The sequence below is a fragment of the Gavia stellata genome, chromosome 12 (assembly GCF_030936135.1).
Source record: "Gavia stellata isolate bGavSte3 chromosome 12, bGavSte3.hap2, whole genome shotgun sequence".
In the NCBI taxonomy this organism is placed as follows: Eukaryota; Metazoa; Chordata; class Aves; order Gaviiformes; family Gaviidae; genus Gavia; species Gavia stellata.
In genome coordinates this window covers 4,846,116-4,872,999 of record NC_082605.1, presented here as the reverse complement: position 1 = coordinate 4,872,999, position 26,884 = coordinate 4,846,116, and positions in this window count along the sequence as shown.

Below are 26,884 nucleotides of genomic sequence, written 5' to 3'. Positions count from 1 at the left end.
ATAATATTATGACATCTTGTCTCAATAGCTCTGAGAAGTAGGGGAATCACTCCTGTCTACAAAGAGAAAATGAGTCATGCAATAACTTGAGAAATTGCTTGTGATCTATGGTAGATCTTGTGCAGCAGGATAGATAGTCGTTACATCGTGGCTGAGGGTTGTGGGCCAGGACTGCTGCAGCACTGAGGATATATACAACAATAAAAGCAACACATCATATGGCTGTGAATGCAGCAGTCTTATTTCTCATGTAATGTCTTAACCCATAAGCTAGTTTTATTTTCCATCAAATAAAAAAAATCGGATCAATAAAATGATTATTTTATTGTTGAAAACTCTGAGTTGGTGAAAGGAAATATTCCAAACAGTATTCTTTTCCTGAGACAGAATCAGTACCTTTACAAATGGGATGAAGTGAGCAGAGGAAGAATGCTTGTTCCTAATGCATCTAAAAAGTTATTTAAGGTGGTTGGTTTTGTTTTGTGGGGGTGTTTTTTTTAAATTACCAAAGTTTTATTAAATGACTAAAAATAAAAATAGTTCTATTGTTACTCCTTTAATGGAAAAACATTCTAATTGTTTGAGTACCACCACCCTTCTTTATTTCTTCCTTATGGCAACGCTGGGCACTGCTAAGCTTTGAGAAAGCAGGGCCAGGGAGGAAGAAAGCAGGGAGCCCAATTTGCTGGGGAATAAGCACTTACAATAGAATCTGTATAAAAAGTCAGTTCATAACATTACTAAGAGTTCCCTCTTAGATCTTGCAGTCCGAAATGAAACCATCACATCTTCACTGTTTGCAGCTGTTGCTCGAATGCCAAAACATTCTCTAAAGGATGTTTTGTTGCAGTAAATGTGGGTTTCTGCCCATGAACAATTGATTTCTCAGAGTTTCAGTAAATATACTTTCCTGAGAGAAATTTCCATTTTTATAACTGTTTTCCTTGGTATTTCAGGCCACCTTAGTTTTGGAAGAAGTGTTGAGGTCTTTTAAAGGAACACCTTTGTTGCAAAATTACTGTGATGGTGTATCAGGGAGGAGCTTCTGGTTTGTGACTAGAATCTAGAACAGGTTTTGCAGCAGTTTACTGGACTCCTTAGCACTTGCTGTGGTCCTTAAGTCTTGGCCATTTCAAAAGAACTGCGTTTATATCAAAATGCACTAAGTTGTTTGAAGGGAGGAATCAAATACTGTTTTCCATATCCTCAGTCAGATTTGGAACCTAGAGGTTCTAGATATTGCATTAATGCATTTCAGATTATTACTGTTCTATAAAAGTTTGTTCTCTATTGTTCCACCATCATAATTGTATGTAAATTAAAGGGAAAGTAGACCAAGTAGCTGGAAATCTCTCTGTAAAGTCCAATTTTCTGTATGGGAAGATTTTCCTGAAAGGAAGCATTACCTGAAACTTTAATGTAATACACTAACGAATTACCTTGTGGAGTTTCAAGGATAGCGTACATCAGTTCTCTTCTCTGCTAGTACAAATAACTAAATGCAGTTGTATTTCTGTTTTTTTATTGTTGCTTTAAGTTGTCTTACTGGAGTGTCAATATTATGTATAAAATGAAAGTATAAAGGCTAGTCTAACTCATGCTTTAATAGATTATAATTGCTTGAAGTGGGAGATCCATTTAATCCCTACAGAGACAGTAAGCGTCTTTGTTTTGAAATGCATTACAGTTTTGTGTATCAACAGTAGCTTCCAGTTAAGGTTAGCAATTGCACTGGTACTACCTTCGTGCTAGCCAGAACCAAGCCTAAACTTTCAAAATCCTTGTTCCACCAAACTATTATGTGTCGTAATGGTTTATCTTCCACTTGACGTTCCCCCCTAATGGAAAAGCTGTTAGAGATTAAAGTAAATAGTTTGGGATAGGGTGCATTATGTTTTTCTTCAAATAATTATTCACTCGCTTTGTTTCCCTATACTCCTGGTTGGGTGATATGTTAGAGGAGGCCGAGGAGGAACAGTGAGAACACATTTATCCCCTGTTTGGAGGTCATTCCATGAAGCTTGATTTATATAAAATGCACAATATGGAAACACCCTGCTACCCTGAACTTAGAAAATAATCTGTCTTTGGGGAGTGAATCAGTAGCTGAGCTATTTCCATGGCTGCGAGTCTGTTAAGCCATCGGTCATCAGTGACAGCTTGACAGCAATACCTACATCGATTGCAAAAATGTTATCAATGGTATTAATGAAAGTAATTATTCTGTTTCTGAAATTAATGAATTTCTTGCAGCAGCAAGGGATAATTATTAGCAGTAATTTCTTTGCAGTAACATTTTCTCTAGCAGGATCTGGGGTGGGGAAAACTAAGCTTGTAACTTTTGTTTTAGAAGTAACGTATTTTGACGTGGCTTTGTTGTGTGGGTGTTGTGCAACATCAAAGTGAAAGAATCGGAGTGCTTCTGAGCTGAGATGTCACTAGGTCAGTGATAGTACAATTCTATTAATCTTTTAATCATGAGGTAGCTAAAAAAGAGAATCTAATGTTTTTATGACTCAGAATACTGAATAGTGTCACCTTGTCAAGAGCATTAACTTGCAATACTGTCAGGCTTTTAAAAGTTTTTTTATGTATTAACAGGACTTTTCCTGTTCCGGGCTCCAGCACCCATTAACTTGCATTTGTAGCTGTGAGGGTTCAGCATATCTGGCAGTTTCAGTCCGGGTACAGAAAATGCACAACACATGATCAGCGAGCATGGGTGAAAAATTTTGTTGGCTCCAGGTCGTGTAAGAATTCTGCAATAGCTGCAGAGAAAGAATCCAGCTGGCCAGAATTGCGTAACAAATTCCTTCTTTTTATGGTTTTTAATTTGGTGGCAGGAATGGTGGAGACTTGTGACAAAACCATTTTTGGCTGAAATTTAAATTCATTCTAACCCAAAGTGTTTGTGTAAATGTATCCTTTTAAAATTCTCATGAAACAGACCATTAGAAACTGCTTGTTTCCTGCTAGCTCAGCTTTGGCTTGGCAGTTTAAGGCAGAGCTTCTATGACGATTGCTGTGATCCACAGACCCAGGAGGTCTGTGGTCCTTCCTTTTGAGATTTTAGAACAGGGCCAGGGCTCCCTGTTTCACAACGCGACCTCACAAAGCCTGGGCTCTTGGCTCCTCTGCTTTTGCCCTGGCATGCTCAGTGCTTGCAGAAAGCCAGGTGTGCCCAGAAGCCCTGTGAACCACTGCTGACTCTTCGAAATCAAGGCTTGATTGTCATAGTTGTCAAAAGTTATTTTGATTTCTTCTCCTCTGGGAAGTTTTGCAACTCCCGCTCTCAGAGCTGACTTAGCTGAGTTTTAAGTAGAGGGGAAAAAAAAGTTCAAATAACCTATTATTCAGTCACATGCGTGGCTGTGGTTGGGGTGGAAGCATGGGTGGAGCGAGATTGAGGCTACCTGTGCAGGCCACTCTGAGTGACATGATGTGCACACGTGTTAAACGGGTCAGTGTCAGTGGGCAGGTGACAACTCCGTTCTTGGCAGTGAATCACAATGACCTTACCTTAATATTTGCAGACTGCATGTCTAAACTGTATAAAAGTAGCATTAATCCCATTATGCTAAATTAATTATTTTGCAAGTGGTTTAGCTTCATGAATAGGTTCTAAAGCCATGGTTTAGTATACTCTTATGGACTAGAGTTGTTATGTGCCTAGCGAACGAGATTTCACCATATATAAATTTGGTCCAGGGAAAGTAAAACCGTTTTTCTTTATGTAGAGTCACTCTTTTATCCTAGAGTGACATGTTCCCGCAATTTTTCTGTATGTATAAGCTATCCAAACACTCACCTCCTTAGGGTGTCCAGCACCTTCTGCTATTTTAACTTTATTTTGCATTAGGCTCAATGTAGCAGAGTAAGCTTCGTTGCTCTGAATATTTTATGTTGTCACTGGAAAAGTCCCAGCTGGAAAGTGCTTATTTAATGGTTTTCATTTTGACTTTTTTTAATAAAAAGACAGACAAGGGTGAAAGTGACCTGCAAGCAACTGACAAAACTGATAGGGTTTATGAAAATTTTTATGGTTATATGAGCATTTTAAAGTTTCTAGACATTTCAGTATATTAGACACTAAGAGTTTTGGGGTTTTTAGCATGTGAAGTAATATTTTTACCTAGTCTGTATCTTCATTCACATGAAAATATTGTATAGTCTTGTTTCATTCCATTTTTATGTATGCAAACAGGCACGCAAACGCACAATGGCGCAGGAACCAAATACATACACCTGACTGTAGAATTCAGGTAGCGAAACTTTATCTCAAGTGCAGTTATTGTTGATTTGAGTAGAAACTGCAAAGCATACCGAGGTATGTAGAGGTAAAGAAAATTCAATATGTAGGCTTTAATTGCTTTTTTAAATTACATAGTGTTGTCAGTCTGTTACTTTCCTTCATATTACGCATTCAAGAGGTGTTAATTCTGTTTGTGATTGTGTTTCCTTTCAATGCTTTACTAGGTTTTTTTTAATTTCGGTAATTTAGAGTTTACTAGTTTCTCCAAAGTGATCATAGAAATGCTTGAATATTAGACCTAGTTATGCATTTTGAAAAAGAGCAAAGAGTCTGATGAAAGTAAAAATTAATGTGAGTGTCCTTAACATGCTTCACTGATGCTTAGTTTGGAAGTACCTTTCCTGGTGAATTAGCCTTCTTGTTGCTTTTGTTTGGGTTGAGGGGTTTTTGTTGTTGTTTAAAAGCCTTTCTGACTTCAGTGAGTTTAAGAGTTTTAAAAAATTAATTGATCTATTTTGTAAAGAAAGGAATATGTTTTTTCTTCATATGACTACGGGCCTATTCTGTCCATCTAGCAATTCCACATCAGTTTTCATTCCACCTGTAAAGTTGAGTGTCTTACACATCTGTACTACAGATGTAACATACGGGTTTTAACCCAGGAAAAAAATAATCAGGGATTACAAATCTATGAAGAGCACTCACAGAACAGCTAGTTCCTCTGGGAACTTTCGGTATACAGTCTCTCTTAGAAGTGCTTTTACCTCTACAGTGTAGAGCGTCTCTATACTTAGCAGGTAGGTCTGCAATTTCAGATATGTGTAGTTTCCAAATGTCTTGTAAGAAAAGCAAAAATTGTAAGTGGAAACATTAAGGGCTTTTTCCTTGGAATTTTATTATATTGTCTATGTGATCTGGTAGCTTAGATTGGAACAGTTATGCTCATTTAGAAAAACAGCTTTTTGTTGAGCTAGCTATTTAGAGTTTAATAATACTTCATGGTATACCTGATCTGTAGTTAACCTCAGCCCTTATGCCCTATTATTTTACGTACATCTCAAGGAACCTTGAGACAAAGTGAAAATGTTGAATGCTATTAGCTTTTTTAATAGTATAATAAAGTCTTCCTTTTTATTTAGAACTACTTAACTTTTCTGCTTTACTATTTGCATAGCATATTGACTTAAAAAAAAAACCAAAAAACAAACAACCCAAAGCAAACCCACTGCTTTTTATGGCAAAATAACCTTCAGCAGAAGTCCAAACAGGAATTTGTTGTTATTGCTGAGGAGAGTGGATGCAGCTGTGTTCTTCTGAAGGATGCTTCTGTCAGACCCTGAAGAATGAAAGCTAAAAACAAACTTTGTTTCCACAGTACTTTTTGTACTGTCCTATACTACTTTTTCTGTGGCGTTACTAAACGTTTACGGCCATGTGGCTCCCTGTGCGTAGATTGGAGACAACCCATGGGTTTGCCTTGCTGAGGAGTTTCCCGAGTTGTGCAGTAGCTTCCAGGTCTCTCATGCTTCACCATCTCCTCTGCCTGCCGGAGCATCAGTCTCAGCTTTTGCTTCTGCAGATCATTTGCAAACCTTCTAAGCAGATAGAAGCTCGTTTGGAAGAAGGGGGGGACTGTGCGTGTCTGAAAAGCACAGCATAACTTTTTAACTTGCCTCACTGAAACTAAAAAGTTGGTGATGTCAGAAGGGCCTGTCTCGCATTTGTTGTTCAATTCATTAGTTGCCATGGCAAAATTCAAACTGAAATCTTTTCAGACAGCCTAATTGCTTGGTGTCTGTGAACAGCTGAGATAGTTATCACTATATGTTGACAGCAGTTTAGCAGCTGAGATTTTGACTACTGAGAGATTTGGCTTACATTACTATGCTGTTTCATTCTACTTTTGAAGTCAATTATTTAAATTGTCACACAGCTGTAGAGGGGCCAGGGACCACTTGGAATCAGCTCTGTATGAAGTAAGTCATTTAGCTCAGGTAAACCTTAAACTCCATGGCTTGGAGAAGACAGGGAATGCCAGCGTTATTTTGCATGGAGGATGCAATGATCTAGTAATCCATGTCAGAGAGGAAGGCAACTGCTTTTCCCAGGCACTGGGAAAAATACAAAAACTGAAAGAGACTACAAGTTCACTTTCCCCCTACCCTTTTGCTGTGACTGTCCAGCTCTGAAGATTTCTTTGCTACAGCTGTTTATTGCCTGCCATTCTTTCTCCCAGACATTGTCATGATAGTCCATGTGAATGGCAAAGGTCACCTATGTTATGAACCCCTTTGGATCCAATTATTATGGAGCTAGGAACAGACATCATAGTATTTCCAATATAGAAACATTGGATCTTTTGCCCTTTGACAGTTTCTGTCTCTCTAAAACACTGGGAATGTGTCTTTGTGGACCATGACACTTTTGTGTTTTCGATCTCTGTATTCCTTTGCTTGTCAGTGGCTACAGACACTTCTCCATAACTTGGGCTTGAACTTCTTAACTCAGTCTGGTGATGTTAGATGTTTAATTTTTACGGTAGTATTTATTGTAAATGCATACAGATTGCCAAACTCATCAGAATCAGAAGTACTCTAAAGGGTCTAGCAGTATTTTCTACTGTCATGTAACTGAAGGGGCTCGTAACTTGCTGCTTGTGAAGATGCCCCAGAAAAATATATAATTTTCATTATGCAGGACCAAGTAATTTCAAATTGCACCTTAAATTTTTTTAAAAGGTAAAAATTTGTAGAGCTCACTAGGATTACACAGCTTGTTAATTATTGAAAGGATTTATTTTTTCTAAGTTAGTTTATTGAAAGGGGATAACTTTTTACTACTTACAGTCTTCCTCTGTTTTGCAGAAAAAAAATCTGTTTCCTTATATTAAAAGCTTTAAAAAAAGGTTATAGTGCTATTATACTGTTTGTGAAACAGAGTATGGCTGTGTTTTCCTTGGTGCTGGATTACCATGCGGTTATATTGCTACAATGACACTGGTATTGTATTGTGTTGCTTCCTTGTACATATAAATGACACAAGCGAGTAAAGGAGAATTCAGTTATGCACAATGCTGAAGCTTTTATATGTTAGTTAATGGTTTATACAGTTTGTAAGTCAAAGACCTCAGTTTTGATTTAGTGTCTCTCCAGTATAAGCTATACTAAGTATGTTGCTTTTTTGGGGGGCAGGATGTTTTAAGTAAATTCATCTTTCTATATAACAGGAATTCCTGCAAGGTGAAGTCCTGCACTTTGTCACAAAATTACATAATTGTTTTTCTCCCTTCTTGATCCAATTATTATGGGGCAGGTTTCCATAAAAGAAAGCGGGTGTTCAGTTTGCATAGTCCATGTGACGTATCTGTTTTGTAATTTATTGCTAAAGTGTGAATTAGAACCAATCTGCAGGTTACTTTTCCCTGGGAACTGGGCTCAGACTGTTAGATTTGGTTCATGTAATCTGTCAGATATCCTGGTGGGCAATCACTTAATTTATTTAGGATGTGTTTTAACTAGCTACCTAGATAGGAAAAGCTTTATATGCCATCATCCCGTAGAGCCACGTGGCTGCTCTTGAAGGATTATCTTTAGTAAGTCTACCCAGATGAAATCTATCCAGGTAGGTTGATAGGTACTGTCAGCTATATCTAAACAGTGGAAACAATTAAAATCACACTAATAGGATAAAGTGTTGTTAACAATGTCTGTTCCTTTTTATTTCTGGGTCAGATCAATTCTATGCTGACAGCAAATGAAAGACTGATTTAAAACATAATGTAGTTGTTATTATTTCAGCAGTGCTAGAGGGTTGCTTGGCTTTCTCTGCATTAGTGAAGTCAGCCTGCTTCCTAGCAGGTGGGTACTTAGGTCAGTTTTGGTTAGTGATGCCTCTGTGCTTTGTAGAGATACAGAAAATAGGTAATGGAAAAAGATAAAAATGAGAATACTTAATTTTAGTAAGTCTGCACTACTACTTTTAGAATAGCATGAAAGCAGTTTGAATGCAAATTGTTCCCCTTCAAACTAGCTGTCTGTCTCAGCCTGGAATTTAACAGGAGGAAAGCCTAATCGATACATAAGCAAAGAGTGAAATCCACAAAAATACTCTCCTCTAACAGTGTCTCTTCACTCTTGCTGTTATAGCAATGCACTATTTCCTCAAAACACTACAATTTTTATTTAGCCTAGAACTATGGTTTAATATTTTCCCTCAAATAGTAGGGGGTTGGTTGTTCTGTGCTAGTAATCCCATAGCATTTCCATTTAATTTTCCTAGCAGTTGTGTAACGTGGCAGCCAAGGTATTCTTGTGACATTTATAAGAATTGAACAAGAATTCAGATATGCTTTAGGGCACTGGGGGTTTTTTTTGTTTGTTTCTCCCCACTCCCCGAGGTATTTTTTCTTCACTACATTTTCTATGATTTTTGGAAGAGAAGAAACATCAGTGTTTGAGAAACAGCACTGTACTTGGTTTCTCAGTGGGAGGCACTGTTTGAAAAAAATGAAATAGGTTACAGCAGTGACAGTTATCTTCTTATTCATGGATGAAAAGCCGTTCTTCCACAAAGATCATTCTTATATGTAGAAAATCATGTAAGGCCTTTGTAATGTTCAGCACAGCATATCTTCATCCAACAAGTGAGGTATTTCTTCCTGCTGTCAAATTATTTTGGCTTGAATGCAGCTGATCAAACTGCGCTGGAACTACAGCTGCGTGATAGTTGCTGTAGTTAGATGTATGTTGCTCACAGAAAGGAAGCTTCTGTCAAACTTGGAAGAGAAAAGATTCTGGCAGTAATGGTGCCATACAGTCCAGGAACGATGATGCTGGAGTAACAGAAGGGTAATTTTCAAAAATTTCATTTTGGCCTTTATCACCAGGAAGAGTGTGAAGGAAAAAATTTTCTTTCCACCCACCAAGCGTTGCATCATGATAGCACAAAGTTTGTCAGCATGGCAACAAAATGTTCATGTAATCCTACTGGAATGATTGTTGTTGTCGTGTCAAGAAACGCCAATAACATGACACTTGCGACCTAGCCTTATAAAGCCATTACAGGATGGTAGTCATGAAGTCATCCAAAGCAGGTGTTTGTGTATATATGCTTGTATTTTTGTTTTAATTAACCCATTCATTAAAGTTTAGAGATAAATAAAAGTAGTCATCCCATTGGTAAGTTAAAAATAAACTTTTAAACTGTTTTTTTTGGTGTTCCTATTATGATTTTTTTTTTTGTTGGCAGTATGGTGGGTTATAATATAAATTCATATATTCTGGAAGGCAGGGTTTCTAATTAGAGTCACTATAAAAGTTGGGGGTTTTGTTTTTTAAATTTGCTTTAGCTGATATTAATTGTTTCAGGGCCATTAATGGGTTTAAGGCAAAAACCCGGATCCTTTCCTCAACCACGTATTTCTTCGGATCAATCATTGCGTCTCTATTCTCTTATCATAGACTTTGTTCTGCCCCGTTCTGGTTAGAGACTGGATAACACCAGTCTTTGGATAATAAAGCCGCTTCCATTGCCTTTAGGGAAATTCTCAACAGTATAGGTGTTTATGATTTGAGTCTCCTATTTCGCCTCCTTTTGAGTGTGCAATTTTTCAATTCCTTCCTTTCTCTCTTCTGCCACCCCCTTTCTTCTTCTCTCCTTTCTTCTTATTAGTAAGATTTTGCCAGAGCATTGTCAGAGCTGCGGAAGATTCAGCTTGCTGGAATTGAGGTTACAGGTTAAATGTATGAATTGGATACTTAAAAGCAGGCATGATTTTTTCCAGGGTGATGCCTAGAGTATCCCAGGAAGACATGACAAGTCTGAGAGGCATTTTGCAAGTGGAGGATCGTTAGCTGTTGTTCTCTAGCCAGTGGACTGTCTCCTTGCTAGTTGTCTTCTACCCTGTAGTGTAGGTTTGTCGTCTTTTCTCACCAGGAACACCAGCGGGGATACAGTTTTATTTCAGGAAATCATTTCAGACATCATTCCATCTAACCCCAACTTTCTGTGCCCCAAGATGGTGCTATGACTGTTAACTGGAGGAAGGTGGAAAGGGTAAAAACTCTCCAGAAAAGGATTTTGCATGACTGGAGGACAAAAAGAATCTGATAGTTCTTAATTTCCAATGTTTCATACCCTTCAAAGATCGTTTCTTCTGTTGTATGCATTTTAAAGGGAAGATGATGAGACCTAAGTTAGTGGTGGTTGCTAAAACTAGAGGAAAAACTAGCAGTAGCTTGATGAAAAACTCCCAAACCACAGTTAACTATTGATTATGACAGAAGCAGTTCAAGTGAAGATTTAATCTGTTGTTCGGGGTGAATACAATATTGTTGTTGCCAACACAGAACCTGAAAGAGAAAACGGCTAAAAAGAACGAATACCAACATTGAATAGGTTCCAATATTTTAAATCCACCTGTCTATATCAGAGCTACTCATGCACATATCAATAATGTACAGATTTCAGCTTGTTTTATCTCGGGTTTGATGCCATACTAGCAAAAAGCGATCTGGAAAAATGTCATTCTTGCTCTTCTCTTTTTCTCTTTTCACTTCATTGAAAATTTTGACCAAAATGAAGATGTTACCTACCCAGCAGGCTGTACCTGCAGCATGTTACTCTACCGCAACAGCATGGCTCAGGTAGGAGGCTGGAAGTGTTTTTGGAAACAATTGACACCAGTTCCTCCCCGCACCCCCCCCCCCATTAATCCTACATTGAAATAAACTGAACTGTGGTACTTAAACAGTAATTCTAATGAAGTTAGAATTTTGGGTAGTTTCTATAAGTTCAATATATTTAAAAGCATATACTTAGTTAATTTGCATAATTAATACTTATACTAAATTCTTTTCTGAGCTCAAGTCTGTTGAATGTTAATGGAGTTGCGTTTAGTGTGCTAAGAGAGATTAGAACTGGGTCCTGCATGTTTGCTCTGATATATTGTGGAGCAAAATTCTCTAGCAAAAGCCTTTCACTTCCGTGTGTGTCAGTCTTGAATCCTTGCAGGAAAAATGCACTTTTTATATGCTAGCAAAAGCTTTATATCTAGAGCTTGTGCTGTTTGTGAATTCGGACCAAAGGAGTTAGGTGCTACATATCATTAAGCCTTCTGGAAGAAAGTTTAATTGATAGTGTGTTAAAATCTTAGATGCTAAAGCTCTTCAAGAAATGATGCTAGTCTAAAACATTTCCTGAGTTGTCTAAAGGCTTTGAGAAATACTTAAATTTCCCTTGTCTATTTTAAGACCTGAGGCGGGAAACTGGCTGTTAGCTTTTAAATAGTCATTGTATAGTATACTTCTAATGAGACTGGGAAGTGTTTTATATTTTTAAGATGTCTGGTGATTTTTTAAAAAAAAAAATAAAATGTGTTACATAGCAATATTATTTTTTTCTTAATTAGATGTCAAAAAGTGTCTCCCTCCAAGGACGTTTTTGGTGTAGTCTCTTAAGTAACTCGTGTCCTTCTATTAGTGCGTAAGTAACACAGCCAACTAATTACAATGCCACCAGAATTTTAAAATTATGTTAAATGGCTGTCTTACCATTAGACCAAAATATTTACCCCTCTTTCCTCTGGAATATTTTATAAAATAAATAATAAACAATGAAAGTACTAAATGTATGTTAGTGGTGGGCAAAGCAGTCAGTTTTACTTTGCTTTTAAAATGTTGTTTTGTGATCTGCTAGTCTCCTTCAGAGACCTCTTTGGTAAAAAAGTTACTTAGTGAGACATGAAAGAATGTAGAATGGATGACAGTAGAAGAAACAGTTATATTTTCTGTTTGTGAAATACAGGTACATTGGATTATATCCTCCATCAGGTGGAGGGCAGATAAACGTCATTGCAACGGTTCTGTGCATTGTCTTTTATGCATTAGCCTTGCTTCAGTAAGACAACTATCATTTATCTTCCAGAGAGGCACTATACAAAGCTGTGGTGGTAGGGGAGGGGGTGGAAGCAATAACGATGCCTTGCTCCTTTTGTATGATAAATTAATCTCAGGAGTGGAAGATTTTAAAAATCCCTTGTAAAAAGTAGTACCTCCTAATAGGAAGTTCCTGAGGTCTGAGAAGGAATGCTAGGCACACACTTCTGTGTCTTCTTGGTGGATCCTGTTCCTAGATGTATCCTGATTCATGCCTGTCAGGACTCTCTGTCCCTGAAACAAGACTTTGGCTACTGCTGTGGGGGCCAGAGACCTATACATGAGATAAGACATTGCTCAGGTTGTATGCTTAGCACAGTAGGGCTTTAGTTCCTTTTTTGATCCATCCTCCAGCTCTTTTCATAGTTTTAGTGGCTTTTCCCTTGGATGGATAAAGACTTTGAGGGTTAGAAGGAGAAGGGTTAACTTTCTGAGGAAATATTACAGACACATGCCCTAATTGTAGGTGCTATTATGAGAGTAAGGCTGAACTGTGATGAATTAGGTAATTCCCCCTCACACAAGAAGAGGAATGAATTCTTAATAGCTGAGAATTGGAAGGCAACCTGATTTAACAGGCAGAAGGAAAACGGTCTCCTGAAAAGACCCTGTCAGAGTCCCCTGGCTTGTCAGACTGTGTTTTCTGGAGATGGGAAGCAGGTTTGAGTCTGATTGAGAAGCCTTTTATGAACTTAGCTGTTTCTGAGAAAGTTGAACCATGGCAGTTCATCTTACTTGTGACTCTAGTTCTGTCACTTACTTACTTTTAAAGACAAATCATTATTGATCCATCCATTGGAATGCTTTTTAGAAATTATTTTATGTACTTCTAAGAAGGAACTTCTCACAAGTAATATTTTGCATTGATTTATAAACAGTTGCAGAGGACGTGAACCTGCACACATCTAACCTACTCAGTTAGCAATGGAGAAGACTGTTGAAGGTCTACTTGCAGGTCCTGGATGCAGGGAGAGATACTTACGGCTGTGTTTCCCATCAAGAAAGTGGTCTGCAAGAAAAGTTACCACCTTTGTAAATGTTTTGCTGTATGTTGTTATTGGAATGGGCAATCATATTTGCCCTGGGAGGTAATACAGATGTGGTAGAAAAGCTGGGGGGGAAAGGCCAGAAAAAGCTTTTAAAAGATGATTGTGAGCCTTGGTTTTGTATTATTTGAAGGGAGTGACAAGCAAGCCTTTTCTTTGTCATCGTTTTTCAGGCAGAAATTAGTCTGGGGAGAATGGCAAGTAAGGGGAAGAGTCAGGAAATCTTTTGCCTCTATTGGCTTTTGCGGGTTTTTTTGTTTTATGGCGCTCTGTCCTTGCCCTTCAAAAATTCATGTTTATTTTTATCTCTATCTGGGACTTTCTATGATAAGTAAAGCCAGTGTCTTCTGCCTAACGGGCCTTGCTCTTGTATTCCTTCTTTTGAAAACTCTATAGCCTCTGTAGGAAATGCATCTCTTTTGTCTTATGCATGGTTTGTACATTTTTAGGTGCTGACACAGTGTAATTAAAATTGAAGAAGCATTTAGAAACAGTAATTACTGGTATGGCAGTAACAAAATTAGTGGGAAGTGAGGATGAAAAGAGAAATCGTCCTTCTGTGAACAGCTTCAGTAGATCTGTCCCTGCGTATGGGCCTAAAATGTTGTATTTGAGTTGCAGGACCACAGATGTGCCTGTAGCTGCCACTAATGATAAAAGTTCTCTTAATCTCAGTGAGGGAACTGGCTGTCCTTCCCTTTTGAATATTAAATACTCATTAATTAATTGATCCCACATTGATGTGCTGGTGCTTATCGTGCAAGTCCACAGTGTGGGTGGTTGCATCGCAAGAGGTGCGGGCTATGAAAGCATCTGTGGAAGGTCTGCTTCTAGGCTGCCAGAGAAATAGCCCTTTAGCTCTGGTGGGTATGTATGAGCCTCGCTTGCTTTTCAGTCTTAAGCCTGCAGGGCTCTTGGAATGCTTTGGCAGAATCTGGTTTTCCAGGACCAAAGAAACATGAGCCAAAGCTTAGCTCTGCTCTGGATGCTGGTCCTGCAGGATTGCAAAGGAAATAATGCTCAGTTTGCTTTCAGGGTCTATAAACCTGTTTGTAGTAGACTAATTTCAAAATCAGTTTATAGTCAAGTAGTATAGGAGAATAAATGAAGGGAGAGGGTTTTTTGTTTGTTTGTTTTTTCTTTTTAATGGAAGATGTTGTGTATTGTCTACTTGATTTTTCTTTCGTTTTTTCATGTTGAGCTGGTTTGATCTCTGCCAAGTGTGTTAAGATAGGCATCTGGAGCTAGTTACTGTCCTCAATAGTTTACCAAAGCTAGTAGATAATAATACCTGGAAACAAGTATTTGCTTTTAATAGAGATGGGTGTGAGTTGCAGAAGGATCTCATAATGCAGACTGCATACAGAGCACATATTTTGGTTTGATCTAATGCAAAGACTAGCGTCTGCTGTAAAATTTGGGTCCTGATCCAGGCTTTGATCCCAGTCTTCTAAGCTCAGGGTAATTTGGATACTTTTTCCCTCACCCTGATCATTCAGTTTTCAGTGGTATCCCTTTGGACAATCAAATCTTCATAACTTAAAAATTACTGTTCTGATTTAAAAAAAACTTTGAGACTGCAGTCCCATCATTGAAGGTTGTTATGCACAGTCCCACACAAGTGCAGTTCAGACTTCTAAAGAGGTCTCCCTTGTTGAGTCATTTGCTGCAGCATGAAGATGCTACTTGAGAAAGGTACAGAATTGCTGCTTTGTAAGCTCTCATCCCTGCCTGAGACCAGGTTCTTTTTTTTTTTTCCTATCATACGATAGAATAATGTAAAATCACTTTTGACCTACTGGTTCACATTTTGTCTTGCAGCTGTTAACCTTCTTCCTTGTTATTTTACGCATGTATCTATTTCTTGTTAAGGTTTTGCCTAGGGATGTGCTTTTCTTTTCAGTATTTTGGTGTTTTTACCATTTTGAAGGTATGCAAATTTTGAAAATTCAATCTTGTGACTATGACAAACCTCAGTGGATAGTAGCAATGATCATATCCGTAATCAGTGTTTTCTTTTCTGACAACAGTAATAAAAATGTTTTGCTGCTTTCACACTGAGCTTCTACCTCCAGCAAAAGGGATGATGGTGCCGGAGGCAGTGTGATGTGTGGGTTTTTTCTTTGGTGCAAGTAGAGTAGTGTGTTTTGAAGGAGCCTAGCTTTCCAACTAGCATTAGGGGCTAATGTTTAAATGTATGTTCAGGTTTAAAAAAGCTTTGTAAAGGCAGAAGATAAAATGCTCTACAAAAACTATATGCTTTGATTTTTTTTTTTTTAAGTTTACACAGGCCCTGACTGCCACAAATCTCTCACTGCAAAGCAAGTCAAATGTGTATTTTGGGAGCAGCTCGCCAAATAGGTTAGCAGCACTCTGAAAACCAAGTGTCCCTATGTACAAATAAATTCCAATTCAAATTCTCATTGTGCAAATTCGATTTGAAGTGAACGCTGAAAAGGTTTCAAAACCTGAGAAATATCTGATCGGCGTAATAGAATCTTGGGAGCTGCAGTTGATCTTGCCTGTTTTCTGCTGTTGGCACCTGGGTAGACGTGAACTTTGTTTGCACTGAATGATCCAAAGGGAAATAATTGGGTTCTGACCCTGTGATGAGTTTTTTGCATGGGCTTGCTACCAATTAGACAGATGGGATGTATTAGAGTTGCCATTTCTTGTTTCATTGTAGTAACAAATGGCAGCTTTTTTAATAGTTTGTGTTCATGAAACAGTATCATTTTTATTAAGCTTCAGTGAGATTTGCAAGCTGCTGTTGAAATAAACAAAAACATGCAAATGATTGTAAAGCTGAAAGAAGATTTTAACAGTATTCAGTCTGGATTATTTAAGGTAGCGTTCAATTTTGCCATTTCGCTGTTCAGCTGCTTTTCCCATAAGCTTGCACTACTACTTTTTCTTTTGGGTATCTGCAAACCACATAGGCTTTGCCTGTGTTTCTCTGTGCATGAGAGCAGGGAATACCTAAGCATTAGGGAAGCAATAGAGTGGTTTTGTTGTTGGTTTGTTTTGCCTTTTTGGTTTTTTTGAAAGCTGGCTGTCCAGTAAATGTTAGGCTTCCAATAGGAATTCTACCCTCAGACATGGCTCTGAGATTTCCAGTGGTGTCGTCTTCTCTTAGCCTTCTCCACCACTACCTAATAAATTTCTCTTACACAGTCCTTGCGTTTAGTGGCAAGATTTGCAAATATGCTGATTATCTGGCAACTCCTGTTATTGGCAATGGGACTTGAAAATTTGATTGCTTCATTGTGGTGCTGAGCACTTTGGCGTACCTGGCTCACAGGGGGTTGCCAGGCACATAGGAGAACTTGCATCTGATCTGGACCTCCCTACTGGCACATCATCTCTTCTTTGTTTGGTGGTTTTGATTTAAACCTCTTTTCTGTGAACTAAAAGTGGCAGGAACAATAACTTGAGTGAAACGGTTCATACAGCTGAAGGGTATTGATCTGCGTCCTGTAGAGTAATAAATTATTGGCTTTGAGAACAGTTTGCTGCTCTGTGAATCGCCTGCTCTGTCTTCACGTACAGTGTTAAAGTTTTGATGCCTTAACATGATAAAAGCTGGTATTTCTGTTAGTTTCTTATCCCAAACCTCTACGTCTAGGCAAGTCAGACTATTCATTTCTGTACTCTCTGTTAGTGGAACAGTTCCTGTCATAAATACCAGGTGTTGAGGAAAATGCTTCACACAGATGTGATGTATTGCTCTTCAACTGAAAGACTTAGACATTCTGTTCACCTGTCATACCTCATGTGTTAAGCTGGGGGTAAAAAACCTGTTTTGGTTTGGTTTTGCTATCTTATATTTATATTGATTTTAAAAATGCAACATATAGTAATGACACATAAAACGCACCTTCAGATGCTACAGAAAAGCTCTCTGAGAAGGAGACCTTTATTATTATGTTGCACAAGTTAGATACGTGGACTATAATGGAGCAATTTTCATTTAAAAAAAAAAAAGGAATCTTTTTTCACTTACAAGGGAAAAATGTCTGTTTCATACAGAGTATTCCTTTGTAACAGGATCCTGATTGTAGTATATTACAATAAAAGATGTATTTTCCATTTGGCATCCATGGGTATGAGGCACTTTGGAAACCCCTGAAAGCTTTTTATTTTTTTAGTTTATGGGGAATAAAAGCAAGTAAATGAAAAGATGAAGACGAAGGCTACTGTAAAGCTGGTTACTGATTTGAGATGGTCAATCTGAGACAATTGAAAATGGAATTACTTTAAAAAACCAAAACAACCCTCTTCTCCGCTGCTTCTCCAAAAATTGGCCTTTTTGTGCTGACTGAAGGGGACAGCTGGCATCTCCAGTAGTAGAGAGTGTAATAAGAGAAAATGTCCACTGTTTGGCTAAATATATAAGTAAATAAAATGGCAGTAGAGAAACTTTAAGTAAAATTAATGCATCTTTGCTTTGAAATGTGGAATATTTTGTAACGTATGACTCTGGTGGGAAATTTTGTATGCTCTTTTGGCCTGTGGAAATAAAATTATTGAAGTATGCCTTTTAATGTTAGAATACCTGGGTCCTTGTCAGCCGTTTGACTCCATAAACTCATGTTGGAGATTTATCTAGATACAAGAGCCATCTGTCCTCAGTAGGAAAGTAATCAAACTGTCTTAAATTAATGTTTTGAGTACGACGGTTGAATAGACCATGATTAGCTGGTCCCCTATGGGGGGGAAAGCTTTATGGCTTTTTGTTTGCTGAATATAAATCCAGCCTTTTTCATAAGTATATATTTAGTGTGCCACTGGTAGCACTATAAATGTATCAAATAGTAAATATAATGTGCTATCCATATGAGAAATATTCGGGGGAATGTATTTCTTTCAGTCTTTGGCACTTAACACAATATAGCGAGTACTGTTTGGAGGTAAGCTTTTACTGTTGAGAGAAAACATAATTATAGAAGTCTAAGATTGAAAATATTACAAATTTTGATGCTTTGCTTTTTGCCATGGCAATTTGTATTTATGGTTTCCTTTTTAACAACTTGAGCAGTTTTTTGGTTTTCTGTTCCTTTAAAAAAAAACCAAAAAAGTTACCTCAAACCCAAACACAGATAAATCAAGATGTTTATTTTAACTTACTCTTTCCTTTTTGTTTGAAAATGCTTTTTATTTTTTAAGACAAACTTTTGCCTAAGCTCAACTGTTGAAGTCGAAGTCTATTCTTTTCCTAAGAAGAAAAATGGACAGCAATGGGAGAGAAGTGGGAAAAATAAAAACCCAAACAGGCAAAAGCCATTTATGTGGTGCCGGCAGCTCAGCTGCTGAAGCAGTGGGCAAATGGCAAAGCACATCGCAGACGACCTACCTGCTGAACCTTGATTTCCCCCCGAGCCCCCTCTTTTACCTGAGGGCAAATGATGGTTCTTGAATGTTGTCTGTTTGGCTTGTCTGTGGAAGCAAAATTCACCAGCAGCGTGCTGCTCTTGGGCAGGTTTTATTCTGCGAAACTGGACATAGCTAAGTATCATGAATAGAGATGTTTCCCAGTTACCAGACGTAAATTATAATGGAGTTACAGAAAAGTAAGTGACTTTTGGTGGAAGTAAAGAAAGGCTTTGCATTGCTTTTCAGTTGTAGTTTCTAGGGGTGTTAGAGCTATTTGCTACTTGAAAAAGCAGCTATTCAGATTTTTTTTTTTGTAACCCTGTTGGAAGCTGGAGAAATGGCTTTTGTGGTACTGTTGTAGATGTCTGAAGAGTCATCTTCGGTTCAAGCAGTAAATAAAGCCAGATTACAAAACAAAACATTGCTTAAGTTGCACACTATATGTACTAGAATTACCTGTGAGTGGAGCTTTTTTCATGGCTCATTAACTGAAGAAATGGTGACAGCAATGGGTAAGGGCTTTGAATTGTTACCTGGAGGGATCCATATGGGGAAACATGGAACAATAATGATGCCAGTGCCTATAATAGGTAATACCTAGTAATACCAATATAAGCAGCATTTGTATTGGTTCTAGTCTGTTTTGTGGACAGTTGGTTTTTTTTACTTGCTGAAAACCTGATACATTTCTACCTTTGCAAATAGTTACTGAAAAGTAGTGCCAATGTTTTGCCAACTTTGATTTGTTGGCTCACTACTTGTTGAAAGGAATAGTAATTATGATTTATATTGCTTTCTAGCTTCATTAGTGTGGCACGTGGGTGCTCGTTGTGTAAAGTTAAATATTTGGCATCAATTGGAATTTACATAATCTTGATGCATTTTCATCATATAATCATTACTGATGTGGTAAACGTTTCTGAGCACTCTGTGTAAGACTTCGTAAGATTCTCATGCACTTGGCCGTATTTGTGCATGCTGAAGCCACTGAGGATCTAGATCTTGATGATCTCCAATGAGGGTCAAAAATCTCACAAAAATTCAATACATCACTTACAATTAATTACATCTGCATTTATTCTGTGAATGGCACATTTTACGAAAAGGTTATTTAAGACCTCCAAAACACTTTATCAATAGTATTTTTGCATGTATTTGCATTTAATATGTCTAGTCTCTGGTACCACTGAAATCATGTTACATTTCCTTTAGTTGATGGCAGTGGTCTTATTCCCTTGGATCCCCCTTCCATTTTCTCTTGTCAAAAGGCACACTTTATCAGAAAAGGAAGATAAATGTAGTATAGTGTTATAACCTTTAAAACAGTCTTATGTCTGTATTTCCTCAAGTATTTGTTCACATGCTTAGAAATTATCTTGAACAATCAACTTATTCTAATGATGTACTCTAAACTAATGTTGTTTCCCTGCACAGAAACACAGTCAGTAAAAATAAAAATCTCAAATCTATAATAAGGGATATTTTTTTTTAAACCTAGGAGATTTACAGAAGTTAGCAAAACCCCTTGTCGCAGAAAATCTCGGCTGAAATGTGTTCCGGTAGTTGTGAAAATACTGGTGTCTAGTGGGTATCTTCAGGTAGGTAATTATCAGGAAACTAAGCTAGCATGATCATCCTTTAAGCTACTACCCTGGGAAATAAACTTGATTTTGCCTCTGCTTGGCGATCCTCTTGCAAGACAGTAACTTCTAGCAGACTGCATTTTCTATTTGCACGTGCTCCTTGATCCTGCCCATAAAACTTTCTACTGCTGAGGGGAAGCAGTACAGTCAGCCTAGTTTTGGCCTCTCAGAACACGTGGGGAACACTCCTCCTGAGACTGTAATGTGTTTTGAGGGCAGGATAGACAGGAGATGGAATGGAAGAGTTCCTAGAAGGCACTGTAGCCTGCTCTGTTCCTGGGTCCTATAGATAAGTGGGCCGGAAGCAACGCTGTTGGTTGCAAAGTGCTTTCTGTGGCAGATGATGAGTCCCCAGAGGAAGATCCTGGCAGCGCCGTGTTGCTGTAGGAAGAGGTGCGATGTCACATCGAGGCCTGGCCAGGAGAAGCCGGTTTATCAAGGCAGAATTTTTCTGGCTCTGTGTGTGGGTGGCTTCCTGCTGGAGCCTGAAGAGCTGTCAGCGTTGCCTCTTTGTGACAATGGTGTGGGGGAAAGCTATGCAGGAGAAGCCTTGAAGAGCTTAGAAATGTTTTAAAATACTTACTGCTTTTTCCTTCATACTTTGCTGAAAGACCACTGTTTTGCCTTTAAAAGAAGAGAGATTATAATCACTTGGTTTTTAAAAAGAGTATTTGGTGGTGTGCACCAGTGAATTCTTTTATGAAGAGCTTGCAAGGAATAGTCCTAGGTGCGTTAAAATACTTGTAACAAACCAACATTCCTCCAATGCGTGGAACAGTCCTACGCACCTTAAAATACTGGTGACAAAACAATATTCCTTCAAACAGCTCTTGTAAGCGTTCTTTCAAAAATCCAGCCACAGACTGTAAAAGGAATAGTTTAGGAATAGAGTTAACTGTTAACCACAAGAAAAATTTTCACTGGCATCTCACTGTTGCATTTTAATTGATAAAATGGCCTGTTGTCTGTTTTGTAATCAAAAGACTTCATCTTGAACCACTTCTGTATGTGCCATCAAAATAATTTCTGTATTTTAGTTAATCAAAGAAAATTTAATTAATTGCTGCTTTTGAGTCATAGGCATTAATAAACAGGCAAAGCATAACATGTCTTGCATAAAAAACCAACAGATTAATTTATGGAGAAATCTGTGTCAGATGCTTCTTGCCATACATAATGTCGTAGTATAAAGATGTAAAAAATTTTTGCAAATTGTCATTATGGTCCCATCATTATTCAGATACTGCAAAACTACCTTGTTATTTTTGTTTCTGAGAAAACTGCTGCTGTAAAGAAACTGGAAAAGTTGCAAGATCAGAGGAGGTATTCAGAAATATCTAATCTTCTGCAAATTTTGGTATCTTTCTACAATTGCAGATACCACCTTATAAGGTGGTATTTGTAAGGATTCTATATAATATTATATAATCCCGTTCCTTGTAGGAATTGTTGCTTTCAATTAGACCAGAAATAATTTAAGAATAATTCTGCATATACTACTTTGGAACTTCATTAGGCAGTTTTCAGTCTGCTCTGACCAAAACTTTTCATTGGCGACATCAAGGCAGAAAATAGAAGGGAAGGAAAAAGAAATGGAAAGATGCTGACATCTAAGTATTATGCCTCTAGTTGGGGATAGAGATGATTGATCAAGCTTATTTCCTTTTATCTGCACTGTTTTTCTGATCTATATCAAGAAAACTCTGGACCTCTTTGTTGTTGTTTTCTCTATTTCTAAACAACAAATGTTAAGGGTGGTGGTTAAATTCTAGTAACTCCAGGAACTCTGAGATTGTTGTTAAAGACAGTTTGACAACCTTTTTCTCTTCCTCATAGGCTTTATCTGTAATATTTGTTTACTTTCCTGATAAGTATATATTCGCTTATAAACTTCATGCCAGAATTCTTGTTAATAATCAACTGAAGGTGCTGCAGAAGCAATGCTTGTTCCTTTTGAAGAGGGGAAATTCCTTTTTTCCCCTTGAACTAGAGGGGTCAAAATCAGCCAACACACAATTGAAAGCTATATTGGAGTTGCATTTGCATATGACAATTACTGCATTTATAATGTGGAACAGAATGATAATACTCCTTTGGCAAGAATGCATTATCTGCAGATCACTGTGGTGAAATTGTGAAGTATCTGTGTTTCACTTCTCCATCCCTTCATTTCTGAAGGAGTTCTAATATATCAGCAGTCTTTAATGTTCAGTGTTTCGTGATGCCTCTGGACAGCGATTTAGTTGGTGCAAATCCTCTGGTAGCCTGTATTTCTTTTTACTTTTTTTTTTGCTTTTGTAAGAGTGGTATGGGACTACAGTGGCAAGATACTTTGCGATAGTTCAAGTTGCAGCATGTGTAATTAATAACAAATCGTCATGAATAATTATGTGTATGGTTACTAGAAGTGATGGGAAAACAATCTATGACAACTCCACTGAACTTAGTTTAAGAAAATGCAGGAAGGCATCTTTGCATAAATAATCTTTCGTGGAAATGGTGTCACCATACTTTTCTGGTGCTTTGGAAGACCTTAACAGAGAAAATAAATTTATTTGCAGGTAAAACTTTGTCAGAAAACCGGTTTAACTACAGTTGTGTGAACAGGGAGGTGTAAATCTTTTCTCAGATCTGGAATGTTCGGATGCACCTAATGGATGCTCAGATTACTTTCTAGGAACTCTTTTTAATCACTCCTTCAGTGAGCCTAAGCTTTTGGTCTGGGCAGGTTTCTCAGTTTGATGAATAAACCTACTGTGAAAATCCCCCGTTATGTCTGCAATGGAAGTGGGATGCTAAGTAGAGGTAGCTGAGCTACCTCCAGAATCAGCAATAATACAATTTTGTTATCGAGTCCAAATTGCTCTGAAACAGCACTACAGAAGCGTCTCTGCGCTGTTACTGGGACTCGAGCTCAGCTCTTGCCTTGGTACTGCGCTGTGCCCAGCAGACAGGCACTTGTACCTACCCTCAAACAATGTAGATGAATAAAATAAAAAGAAGGTGTGTTAAAGCGTTGTGTGAAGTGGTGGGGGTGCTTCTAGTTTTCTGAATTCACAGCAAGATGCTTCCAGTTAGGATCTGCCTGCCTGGCAAACTGCTGTACTTTCAGTGTTTTACAGCTCTTTCTTGTGAGAAGATCTTTAGCTAAACTGCAGGTTATCCCTTGGCAGGCCTTGACTATGGATACAACCTTTATAAAGCAGGATGCATGCTCCACTAGCCAGCAAAACTAAATGAGAACAGAATTATAGCTCTTTTTCTTTTGAGGGTTGACTTAAAAAGTGTATGCACAGTTTTCTCTAGTGATTGAGAGAGATTCTCTCAAATGGAATGAAGTTATTTTCCCATGCACATCAGCTGAGACTCTTCCCGGTGATACTCGGGTAAAAAAGAAGCAGAAGGAAGCATAAAAAAAAATCTTGTTATCCTTTAATATTTGAAAAAGTAGTAGCGTGATAAAAATTCACTAATAGCATAGCCCATCCTGTGATGCAGTCAGAATCACAGATGTCCTTGCGAACATCTGGTGTAACAGCAAGCAGAGCAGTAGATTAAACCTATTTTCTTTGCATTACTAAAAAGGTGAACAGTCTTGCTTGACAGTTTGGTGGGTTTAATATTAAGGTTGCTTGAACTTTCTTACATGAGCTTTTGAGATGTGTCCAAGTTCAGCATTTAAGCACACACTGAACCACTGTGTCAAACTTATTGCAGTCCTTTATACTAAAAGAAGGTTGCAGAAAATAGTCTTTTCTGTATACATGGAGCAGTCTGGTAGTATTCCTTTGTTGCAGTGTCATAAACGTATTTACAATAAATGTAGCTAGTATAAATTCTAAATGCATTTTTTTTTTCCTTGGGAGGGGACAAGAGAGTGATGTATTGCTAAGCAAATCTTTGAAGCTCTTGAAGAAATGTACTTTAAGCAGCATCATTTGGGGAGGGTAACTTCTCTTCCCTTGTATTAATGTTCTCTTAAATGTGGATTTTAATGAAAAACCTTGAATAATGCTTTTGGCTAGATTATTGTGAAAATACTTCATAATGCTCTTTTTTCCTTTTTCCTTCAGTCAGTCATTTATATTCTGCGCAGACTAGAATAGCACTGTGGGGGGAGCACTTAAATAGGAAGAAGATATTTGTCATCTGTCACACTCTGAAATTAAACTTTTGATATCGAGTTATTGCCTTAGAAAAAACTTCAAAAAAATTTACATGCAGAGAAAAGTACATGGTGGGGGAAGCTGTTGAACTAGTTATGTAATAACCCTGTGTTAAATCCTCTGTCGCTGAACAGAGTCTTTAAAAATATTTCTTCATGAATATATTAAAAAAATACATTCGTACAATAAAAATTTCAATGATTCCTTGACCGCTTACGTGGATTTTCTTTCTTTTAACAAAATCACAGAGGGGAAGCTGAGGTTCCCAGAGCTGCTGCAGAGATTTCTAATGAAAAATTGATATCCAGATTCGTTAGATGGCTTTGAAAATTCTTATACATTTACATATCTTAAGAAAGTGGAAAAGAGAGAAAGGGGCCATGTCTAAGGAGAACCGTTCATTATTCAGTGAGCTCAGAAGTACCGATGGCAAATTGTACCAAAAGTAAGTTGGGAGGTATAGGTACTATTTAGTAATGGCTACAGTGGAAAGAGTATTTGGACTTTGGCATAATACTTCTGTTTTGTGGAAAGATGTTGAAAAATTATAAATGAGATGAAACAAAGGAGTGGCTTATCCACAGTGGTGGGATAAATGAACTGTTCCTAGTTGAGGAGTTTAAGACTACTGAGGGAGAATGATGGACTCCTCTTTCCCACAACTGGTTGTGTTTCAAAATGCTTGCTAAAAGAAAATATCGTAGAGTGGCAGTGCTCAATCAACTTCTCATTTGTTGAGATAAGTAAGCAACCTGTATTTTTTTTTTTGCTAAATTGGGTTGCTTGCTTTGTGGCTTCGCTTATCCCCCATTGACAGCTTCTGCTGTGGTGCAGAAGGCTTGGAGGCATTGCCGTTGCGTAATGCAGTGCACAGCAAATGTGTTTTCTTATACTCTGTGTGGACATATTTATTTATTTTTTTCTGCTGCAAGTATGTCTGTCTTATTTGTAGCCATCGTAGCCTATGGTCATGCCATTTCTTCCTTAAAATGTTTACAAATTGTTTTTTTTCCCCCTCCTTTTGGCATATATTCGATAGCAGGTTTGATTTAGCATAATGAGACATGTGGTGTGAATGTGTCCGTGCTGTCACGGTGTAAGGACACCTTGCAGCAGAGGGAGATGGCAGTAGCTAGCAACATGCGGCTCCTCCGTCTGATTCCCTTCCCGTGCGCAGTTAGCCGTGTGGGAGCTGGCTACTGTGCTGCTGGCTGGCTGAATGCCAGCTCAATGCACGGGCAGCACTGTGAGTAGCCAAGAAGCCTTCCATGCCTAAGAAACGTGTGATTTCTAGCTGGAAATGCCTGAAAAGCAGCATTTTGTTAGTCCTCAACTTGTGCTTTCAGAAATAAGAAAATGGGGTTTTCCTAATAAAATTATTTTTCACATGCGAATTACATTTTTTAAGACTTTATACGAGGTGAATCTAATTCCTTTTTGAACGAGGTTTTATAGGGTGTTTATCGTACAGCCTTAAACTGTCTAGAAATGTTAATTGGATCACTGAGCTGATCTCTGGGGGAGAAAACATCCTAGAATCTGTGTTGAATACAGCTGTAAAGCTCTATAATATCACATAGTTTTTATTACGTGAGGATTCTTCTAGCCCAAATAATCCTCTAGAATCAGAGAGCCAAACTATTAAAGGAATTGGTAATAACTGCAATTTATGAAGTGCTGGTAAATACAAACAGTGAAGGGATTTGTAAATAAGCTGGGTCATAATTGTTTTATTTTCTTTGAAATTGTTCAAGTCCTACTACAAATCCAGCCCCATTTCAGAATCACACAATCACTGAGGTTGGAAAAGACCTGTAAGATCATCTGGTCCAACCATCAACCCAACACCACCACGCTCACTAAACCATGTCCCGCAGTGCCACGTCCACACATTCCCTGAACACCTCCAGTGATGGTGACTCCACCACCTCCCTGGGCAGCCTGTTCCAGTGTCTCACCACTCTCTCAGGAAAGACATTTTTCCTAATATCCAGCCTGAACCTCCCCTGGTGCAACTTGAGGATGTTTCCTCTTGTCCTGTCGTTAGTCACTTGGGAGAAGAGACCAACACCCACCTCTCTGCAACCCCCTTTCAGGCAGTTGTAGAGAGCAAGAAGGTCTCCCCTCAGCCTCCTCTTCTCCAGACTGAACAACCCCAGTTCCCTCAGCTGCTCCTCATCAGACTTGTGCTCCAGACCCCTCACCAGCTTCGTCGCCCTTCTCTGGACACGCTCCAGCACCTCAATGTCCTTCTTGTAGTGAGGGGCCCATAACTGAACACAGTATTGAAGGTGCAAAATGACTTCTTTTTTTAATTAAATCGTTATTGTGAGGAGTTTTGTCTTCCACTACCACCCTTCTGCAATAGTGGTACAGACCTCTGCTACACCTTCAATTGTTTCCACCTTCCATAAATGTAGTATTATTTCAAGTTTAGCTTACAATGTGAAACGCACCTCATCCTTCTTAT